This window comes from Taudactylus pleione, unplaced genomic scaffold (genome assembly GCF_031769625.1).
Source record: "Taudactylus pleione unplaced genomic scaffold, aTauple2 ptg000109l, whole genome shotgun sequence".
NCBI lineage: Eukaryota > Metazoa > Chordata > Amphibia > Anura > Myobatrachidae > Taudactylus > Taudactylus pleione.
The window spans coordinates 13,542,005-13,552,516 of NW_028284511.1; the positions used below are offsets into that span (position 1 = coordinate 13,542,005).

General features: G+C 45.0%; 1 protein-coding gene across 2 annotated transcripts in view; it reads right to left on the minus strand.

Annotated features, from left to right (window-relative positions):
* LOC148525287 (synaptotagmin-1-like) overlaps nt 1–8,945 on the minus strand; it is a 111,603-nt gene extending 102,658 nt beyond the window's left edge. Inside the window, exon 1 of one of the 2 annotated variants that reach the window (XM_088471077.1) lies at nt 8,869–8,945. The gene's annotated coding sequence lies outside the window, so the exon portion shown is untranslated. The remainder of the gene's footprint in view (nt 1–8,868) is intronic. The other variant, XM_088471079.1, reaches the window with a different exon arrangement.
* Nucleotides 8,946–10,512: the final 1,567 nt, after the last annotated feature.

Genomic DNA, 10,512 nt, shown 5'->3' on the forward strand with positions numbered 1-10,512 from the left:
TTCAGGAAAATGACCGTAAAAATTAAATTTAAATCGTCTGAGGAGAAACGTAAACTTGCCAATATGCCATTTACGACACGGAGTGGCAAGGAACGACTAAGGTCATCCCCTATGTTCATGACTAGTGGTTCAGCTTCACATGATGATGGAAGCCCTCCTCCCACTACAAAAATCAAACGAGTTAAGCTAGCAAAAGCACAGCAAAGAACTGTGCATTCTAATTCTAAGAAGATATCACAAATCCCCATGGAGAGTCCAAGGGTGGTGACGGTTGCGATGCCTGCCCTTCCCAACAATGGATGGGAAGAGGTGGCTCCTTCCACAATTTGCACACCATCTGCAAGTGCTGGAAGGTGCACCCACAGTCCACTAGCTGATATTCAAATTGAAGATGTCACTGTTGAAGTACAACAGGATGAGGATATTAGTGTAACTGGTGCTGAGGAGGAAGTTGACAAGGAGGATTCTGATGGTGAGGTGGTTTGTTTAAATAAGGCACCGGAGGAGACAGTTGTTGTCCGTGGGATGATAAAGCCCATCACGGTCATGCCTGGGCAGAAGACCAAACATTCCACCTCTTTGGTCTGGAAATATTTCTATCCAAATCCGGACAACAACCGTCTTGCCATATGTAAAGGTGGAATAAGTAGGGGGTAGGGACATTAACCACCTAGGAACATCCTCCCTTATACATCACCTACAGCGCATTCATAAAAAGTTACTGTCAAGTTCAGAAACTGTGGCTAAGACCGTAAGCAGTCCAGGGACACCTTAATCCATTTTCCTGTTGTATCCAAGCGCCTGCAAACCACACCGTCAACTCCCTCCTTGTCGATTTCCTCCTCAGTCAGGATCGGAAGTAGTCCTGCAGGCCATGTCACTGGCATGACTGACTCTCCTATCTGGATTCCTCGGGAGGATCCTGCATTGCTGTGCCAACTGTGGCCACTGCTGCTGTTGCTGCTGGGAGTAGTTCATCATCCCAGAGAGGAAGTAGGAACACCACTACTTCTTTTACTAAGCAATTGACCCTCCAACAGTCTTTAGTGAGGAGGAAGAAAGACGACAGCAGTCATCCTGAAACAAAGCAGATAACTGAGGCCTTAACAGCTATGTTGGTGTTAGACGTGCATCCGTTATCCGCCATTAATGCAGTGGGATTCAGACAATTGATGGAGGTAGTGTGTCCCCGGTACCAAATGCCATCTAGATTCCACTTCACTACCGAGAATGTACAGAGACATCAGAAAAAGTGTCCTCGGTGTCCTAAAAAATGCGGTTGTACTCAATGTCCACTTAACCACGGACATGTGGACAAGTGGAACAGGGCAGACTAAGGACGACATGACTGTTACAGCTCACTGGGTAGATGTATGGCCTTATGCTGCAACAACAGCAGCATCACCAGTAGCAGCATCTCAGAAACGCCAGCTCATTCCAAGGCAGGCTACGCTGTGTATCACCGGTTTCAGTAAGAGGCCATCGCCCAATGGCTTACCCCACTAAGACTCTCCTGGGGATTTGTAATATCTGAAAACACCACCAATATTGTGCAGGCATTACATCTGGGCAAATTCTGGCACGTCCCATATTTTGCTCATACAATAAATTTGGTGGTGCATAATTTTCTGTAAACGACAGGAGCATGCAGGAGATGCTTTGGATGGCCCAAAAAAATTCTGGCCACTTTTGCCATTCACCGACTGCATGCCGAAGACTGGAGCGCCAGCAAACACTCTTGAACCTGCCCCACCATCACCTGAAGCACGAGGTTGTGACCCGATGGAACTCAACCCTCTGTATGCTTCAGAGGATGGAGGAGCGGCAAAAGGCCATTCAAGCCTATACAGCCACCTATGACATAGGCAAAGGAGGGGGTATGCACCTGACTCAAGCACAGTGGAGAATGATTTCTGTGTTGTGCATGGTTCTCCAGCCCTTCGAACTTGCCACTCGTGAAGTCAGTTCAGACACTGCCAGCTTGAGTAAGGTCATTCCCCTCATCAGGCTTTTGCAGAAGCAGCTGGAGAAAGTGGAGGAGTAGCTAAGATGGAGCGATTCCGCTCGGCATGTGGGACTTATGGATGAAGCCCATCATTTGCTTTGCCAGGATTCGAGGGTGGTCAATCTGTTGAAATCAGACCACTACATTTTGGCCACCGTACTTGATCTTTGGTTTAAAGCCTACGTGGGGTGTCTCTTTCCGGCCAACACAAGCCTGCAGAGGTGCAAAGACCTGCTGGTGAAAACAGTTGAAGCGGTGAAGTCAATTGAAGCGGAACGTGACATGTCAACAGCTAGCTTCTTCATTTTCTCCCGCAACTGGGGCTGCCAGGAAACAACTTAGGTATCCTAAGCAACCTGCTGGTGGTGATGCAGGGCAGACAGGACCAAGCTTGGACATCTGGTCTGGACTGAATGACCTGGCAACAATTTCTGACATGTCTACTGTCACTGCATATGATACTGTCACCATTGACAGAATGGTGGAGGCTTACATCGGTGACAGCAACCAAGTAGGCATGTTAAACAGTCCGTACCTGTACTGGCAGGAAAAAGAGACAATTTGTACAAACTGGCTCTATATTACCTAAGTTGCTCCCCCTCCAGTGTGTACTCCGAAAGAGTGTTTAGTGCAGCCAGGAACCTTGTCAGCAAAAGGCGTAAGAGGTTGCTTCCACAAAATGTGGAGAAGATGATGTTCATCAAAATGAATTATCAATTCTTCCAGGTAGACCAGAAAGTACAGAGGGACCTGTGGTGGTGGATTCCAGCGGGGACGAATTAATACTCTGTGAGGTTGAGGATGTATACAACACTGAAGAGGGTGAGGAATCGGAGGATGAGGACGACATCTTGCCTCCATAGAGCCAGTTTGTGCAGGAACAGATTAATTGCCAGCTTGTTTTGTGGGGGCCCAAACTAACCAATCATTTCAGTCACAGTCGTGTGGCAGACCCTGGCGCTGAAATGATTGGTTTGTTAAAATGTGCATGTCCTGTTTATACAACATAAGGGTGGGTGGGAGGGCCCAAGGACAATTCCATCTTGGGCCTCTTTTTTTATGTGCATTATGTACTGTTTGGGGTCTAGTTTTTCAAACTGCCATCCTGCAGTGTCACTCCTAGATGGGCCACGTGTTTGTGCCACCCACCTGTGTTGCTTAGCATAGTCATCCAGCTACCTCGGTGCAACCTTTTGGCTTAAAAACAATATTGTGAGGTGTGAATAGACTGGAAATGAGTGGAAAGTAATGTTATTGAGTTTAATAATAGCATAGGAACAGAAAAACCCACAAATTCTGTTATTTTAGCTGTTTTTATGCTTTTTTCCAAAAAAATACAGATCCAAAACACAAAACCCAGAATCCAAAATACGGAAGGGTGGGTGGTTTTGGCAAAACCAATCCAGATCCAAAACAAGAAGAAAGATCCATATCCAAAACCAAAACACGAAAAGTGGCCGCACACCGCTAGTTTGCATGCGTGTTAACAAACAGTGGGGTCCTTTTCAGGATCAATGGATCAATGGAATCGGGTTATAGGCGTGGACAATGTAAACAAATAAAGGCTGCAGGTGTACTTCAGGGTCCAGTCTTCAACCCATGCAACCCCGGGTATCCCAACTAGTTATTAATAATAATACCACTGCACCAGTCCACATGCATTTCCAATACTTAATAGTTATGTCAGCTCTGATCAGCTAGCTGCACAATATTGTCAGCAATATTACAGCATGTGACACCATCATAATGAAGTTGTTACACAAAAAAACTCATATGCCAGGATGTATTCATGGTAGGAACATGTGTGGTTTTTCCACAGGCTCATAAATAGTTAAGCATGAAGCACTATAGCAGCAGTCCAAACTCAAATTATTTATCCCCATCTTTGTAGGCTCAACAGCATGCTTTCTGTAGCCTTAGAGGAGCAGCACAGCCATTTACACAGAGGACCCTTTGGTGGGCATGCTGGGGGCGTGGCTGCCCAGATGGAGGCGTTCCCATGGGAACGCCTACCATCTGGGGCCGGCCCCACTGACATCACTAGTGATGTCAGTGGGAGTGCTTTTGGCTCTGATAGAGCCAAAAGCACTCCAGGGCTTGCGGCAGCGAGACCCTACCGCAGTCTTGACCACCGCGACCATCATTTTGACCGCTCGCTATAGCTGTGGGTGGTCACCCACAGCTATGCGAGCGGCCAGGAGGCCGCTCTAAAAAGGAGAAGGGACGTCCCTGATTCAGAGCGACCGCCTCTGAATCAGGGCCTGAGTCCACTTTTCGGTGTTTGCACTCATCACATTCCAACATCAATATCACTGATTTTTTATACAGTACCCATACAAATTATGATCACCAGAAAATAACTACAAAGTGGGCACATCATGTGACAGAGGAGACTCTCCTCTTTCAAAGCAGGTTATCCCTATGTGTGTGTGTTCCAGTATGGGGGACATAGGGCACAATGTGTCTTTCCCCATCTATGGTAAAAAAAAAAAATCTGTACACCTGGACAACATTGTCTGGTGATCACGTCCTGCTTTCAAATATGGGTGCTCACACTGTGGTAGCTGTAATTACAGAGATGATAGGGTATGTATTGCTCTACCCCCATATATGGTAAATGTTTCTGATCACCAGACAATGGGCCTGATTCAGCAGCAATCTCAACTGCGATTATGCATGCAATCGGCTGATTGTTGCTTTCTGCACATGCGTGGTCACTAAACTTTGATCGCAGTGACTACGCAGACACATCGCAGAGTGATAGACAGGTAGTACAGTTTGGTGGTGTTGACCTGGGGGTGTTCGGAAAAAAACGCAGGTGTGCCAATGCATTTGAATGTCATTACAGGGGTGTGCATAAATTAGCCATTCTGATGCCATACGCAGCTTGTGTACTCACTGCATGCGACGAGGTTAGCAATTTCTGAGTAAGGTCAGACCTTGTGCAAGTGTGCGTGAGGCTGTGATTGTACTCGATGTTACCGATGGTTTCACAGTCTTGCTAAGTATTACGGATGTGTGTAAGGTAAGGTGGGCGTCCTTATGTTAGGCTGTGTATGGCATAGCGATCGCAGACATTAGCTTATCTTCACAGTGAGACTGTGGGCCTGATTCAGAGCCGCTCGTAAGCGGCTGCTCGTTCGCTCCGAGCGATGTTCGCACATCTGCGCATGCGTATGGGTTGTAATGCGCATGCGCCAACCAGTCAGTGCGGTCGGAAATCATGTGCTCGCAAAATAGCCTGCTAATTTGAGTGACAGGATGAGGCGTTTGTGGGTGGCAACAGGAGAAGGTGCTTGAAAACGGGAAGTGGAGATCCGAACGCAGGCGTGCCAAACGGTCAAAACGGGCATTTTAAGTGTGTGCATAATTAACAAAGTAGCATCATCGACCACGTCAGTTGGTTGTCTTTTAGCCTGAACTGCTCACATGATTGCGGTAGGAAAATGCAACCACAAGAATAGCGAGCAGTTCATACGCCTTTCGATGTACTCGATTAATCTAATAAATAGCAGAGATGACGTATGATGCGAGCGGCCAAGGGGCGTCTTTACAAAATAGCGAGCGCATGTTTCGGACGCTCGCTCAGACATAGAGGCGTCAACAGACCGCAAAGAGCGAGCACTCAGTTTAAATAGCCAGCCCCTTTTTCTGAACGAGCGTCCACAAATAGCGTCCGGCTCTGAATCAGGCCCAGAGTGCACTACTTAGTGTGCACCATTCACTTCCTTACTATGGCTCCCTTCACACAGAGCACCCCCACCTCTCAATGTGTGTGTCTCTGCCCCCCACCCCCTTCAATTTTCAATTATCACGCTTCTCTTTCCTCCTCCTCTGCTCAATGTAATAGGAAACCTGCACCTGTTCCACACCATTTAGCTGAACCCAGAGATGGCATGTAAGCTCAATTTTTTGATCTTGTAATTTTTTGCTGAGTATCTCAAAAGAAAATTTTGGACCCAGAGAGTGTCCTGTACTCATATTTCATAATTTGCAACATTGGGGTGCTCCCCAAGATCAATTTAATGATCATATTTATATCTTCCCAATCTCCAATTTTTTGGAAGGAAGCACTCACCAATTAGTTTAATGGTGAGTGCCTCCTTCCAAAAAATTGGAGATTGGGAAGAGAGATTTTATATATATATATATATATATATATATATATATATATATATATATATATATATATATATATATTTCACATATACATTCATACACACACACTATATATATATATATATATATATATATATATAATCCACTTATATATAAACATCTGTAACACACACCTATATATTTATATGTACAAACACATATATTATTATTATTATTATCCTTTATTTATATGGCGCTACAAGTGTTCCGCAGCGCCTTACATAGTACATAGAACTAATAGGTGAACAAGAAACAAGTAACTTACAGTACATTACAGTGCAGGACAAGGACACAATTTATATACATTGCTGCAATAGCGATTAAAGCACTCACAATAAGCAGCCAGGAGTTGGCAGTCCTTATGGGGAGTAAAGAGTAGAAGAAAATGTAAAGAGAAGCACATGAGGGAAGAGGTCCCTGCTCGTGAGAGCTTACATTCTAAAGGGGAGGGGCAGACAGACAGGCATGACACAGAAGGAGAAGATAGGGAGGAAAGAGCATGAGGTGGGTTAGGATGAGAGCTGGAAGGCCTTGATGAAGTAATATGTATATAGTTCCACGATACCCCGGCACTCAGCTCCTTATAATGAATCCAACTAGCCTTGGTGCCTTCCCTCTTAGGTGGTAACACGCTGTCACAACTCAGGTATACAAAGAGATATCACGGGCGGCACTCAGAGGACTTCACAATCAGAGCAATAAGTCAGGAGACACTACTCCATATGTACTTTAACGTTTCAGTTGCTTTATCAACTTTCGTCAGAAACTCACACCAACGTTTCGGTCCTGTCTGGACCTTTGTCAAGGTACAAATAACCATAACCCACAGAGACCATAAATACCCACAGCCCACCCCCTAAAGTATCATATAAACACAGAGACATATAATAAATACATGACATAGGAATTGGCTATTTAACATATAGCAAATGTAGTATATTCCACATCAAAATAACATTCAGAGTCCGGTTTTTAACATTATATAAGCTCACCCGGATCAGTGTTCCCAGTACCATCGGTGGCACACAGATGAACCGCACGCCACCAGTCTGATAGCAGTGCTAGTGCTGCGAAGACATCACGCCTTACTCTGCCGCATCATCACCGCGCTGCCATGGACTCAAGGGTATACAATTCACCCTCAAATGTGCGTCACTGATATACAGTAGCTAGGCAACCAGAGTGATCCAGTCGTCACGTGACCGCGCCATTGAACAATATTACACCAAATAACATATTATAAACTTTAAAACTCCATCATATAAGCCTATATGTCACACATATCTTATCATGCGGGAAGTGGTGACACATAAGTATCATAGAATAAATACAATTATAAATTGCACAACAACCACAAATATTCAGGCATACTCTATATATAAGGATGCTAATATGAATAACATTCCATAAATCCACAACTGGACACTATATTTTTATATATATATATATATACACACACACACATACACACTCACTCATTTATATATACATGTCATATACACACTGTGGGCCTGATTCAGCACATGATGGAATTGCAAAGCTGCACACGAGCACCTTTGCAATTCCTTCCTTGCAATTCTGGAGATGCAGCAGGATGTGTCATGCCTCCTGTATACATTACTTATCCAAGCTGCGTCCAAAGACACAGATTGTAATAACATCGGCCGGCTGATGGGGTCACGCAAGCCGATCGCCACAGATACAACAAAGAAGCCAGGAAATCGCTGTGAACTGACTGAGATCCTGACCTCTTCCCTCCCCTCCAGTGGCGGTGACATGCCTCCATTTTGGTAAACAAGGCCATCGGTGCCCCCTCCTCACCCTCAAATGGAAGCAGACTGTCAATCACTGCCAGCCCGCTGCCGCGTGTGATCACGCAGGACCCGTACAACACATGAGCAGTACGGGTCTGGCTCCTGTGCAGATCCCTGCCCATCGGGAATCTGTGTTCAGCAGTGCACTAGCTTGCACTGCTGAATAAGTCCCACAGTCTTAACTTTTACCCCATCTTATCTTAAATTTATAAAATATACATTTTATATAATTTTATGAAACTCATACTGCAGTAATAGAAATAGTATTTTATTTAAATATTTAAACATTCTACAATTGACACATTACTCTACTCAGAACACAGAAAATTGCCTTTGAAGAAGTCATGTTTTTTTTTCTAATCTTCATGTTTGAACAAAGACATTGAGCTATGAATTCACTGTAAAACAATAGTACAGATTGTAGCTATTTTATGTCATATTCAAGCTATATTATACTATAAATCGGTCTGAATTTTCGTTTCCATTTCTTGCATTAAGAAGTCTTAAACTATAAATATGAAAACATTTTTACCATACTGTCCACAATCAGAACTAAATTCAACACATTATTTTGCCACCATACCATCCTAATTTTTGTTTAAAAAAAATAAGAATTGGAAAGTTGATATATTGTTAAAAATCTTTAAAGCAGTACCAATCTACAGAGTAATACAATTATCATCATATCACTAAAAAGAATACAAAAATCATATGAACTATTAACTACTAATGTAATTTGTTCAATCGATTCACACAATGACAGTATTCTTACTATGGCTATAAACAATAATATATTATTTTTAATACATACAAAAAGGTCATAAAAACAATGAAAGTCATGCAGTACATAAACATGACATTTGAAAGCTAATATAATATTAAAAACAGTACCTTTCCATGTATTATTGTATAAACAGCCAGAAATATGTTCTCATCTCAGCAGCATATGGCATATGCTCAAAAGTTCTTGCACACTGTACTAGATCAACAAGTTTAACCTGCCCTTCTTATTAAAACACACCTGATAGTACTTAACTCTTTTCACTGTAAAGCATAACTGCAGGTAATCATGTGCCTTTCCTTAGGCAAGGGAATGAAAGCTTAAATACACTAGCATTTAAAAGACTAAGGGCCTGATTCAGCAAGGAACACACGGATCCAGACGCATGTAATCGGTTGATGGTTTTGCTCTGCGCATGCATCACAGTGCACGTGTGCGTACCGGCTAGTGCAATGGAGTATGCGTAAGCAGGGAGTCCACAGCCCCAGGGACAAGTGAATGACAGGAAGTGCTTTTTGTGGGTGGTGACGGGGGAGTGGTCGGGGCAAACGCAGGTGCGCCTACGCATTTGAATTACGTTTCAGGGGTGTGCATAATTAAGTCCTTGTGACGGCAGATGAAGCCTGAGGTCAAGTTGCACACAGGAAGTCTCTCGCTATGTCTGCGGGAGGTTCAGGTCAACACCTATTGTGCGTATGGGTCCGATGGTTCTCGTTGTTACCTATATTTCCGCTGTCTTGCCAGGTATAGAGGACACAAGTAAAGGGAAGTGGGTGGTATTATGTAGCGCTGGGTGTCTGCTTATTCTGCTGTGATTGCCGTGCGTATGCATTCATTAGCAGTGGCCAGGCGCGTGCATCTGCATCCGTGCCTTCCTTGCTGAATCAGGCCCTAAGAAGCCTATGTATTAATAATTGTGGTACTGCCACTACATAATATGAAGGATATTTACATCTTTGATGAAAATACAAAGGGGAGCTCATAGGGACAACAGTTGCGGTAACTGCTATCCCTGCGAGTTACTGTATATCCCTGGCATTTTGTTGGAGTCTGTCACTTGTGAAAGATGTCTCCTGTGGAAGCTGGCACTGCTCATGCACACAGTGGCCCTGATTCAGAGCCGGACTCTCTGACAGAGCGCTCGCTCTGAATCAGGGTATCTTTTTTTGTTTATGGAGCGGCCTACAGGCCGCTCGCATTGCTGTGGGTTGCCACCCACAGCTAATTCGAGCGGCCAGGATGATGGTCATGATGGTCAAGACCATCGCGACCATCGGGCTTGCGACCTGACCCTCGTGGTAGGGTCTCGTGGTGGCAAGCCCCAGAGAGCTTTCGGCTCAAACAGAGCCGAAAGCTCTCCCACTGACATCACTTGTGATGTCAGTGGGGCCGCCCCCAGACGGTAGGCATTCTCATGGGAATGCATCTGTCTGGACAGCCACCCCCCCAGCCCGCCCACCAAAGGGGGCGTGCTGTCACTCAACATCGACAGCACGTCCCCTTTGGTGCGAGACCCGGAGTGACGGATTGCTCTTCGCTATCCGGCTCTGGGCCACCATCAACCCGGTTGCGAGCGCTCAGCGCTTGCGACCGGGTCTGAATCAGGCCCAGGGTCAGTTTCCACCGCTGGCTGGAGGTTGCAGGAGAGAGATCAGAAGATCTCTCCTGCTCGGAAGCCTCCATAGGCTTAAAGCAGTTGACACTCAGAGATCCAAACCCACCCGAATTTCGGGGATCCGGGGCAATCCGAGCGC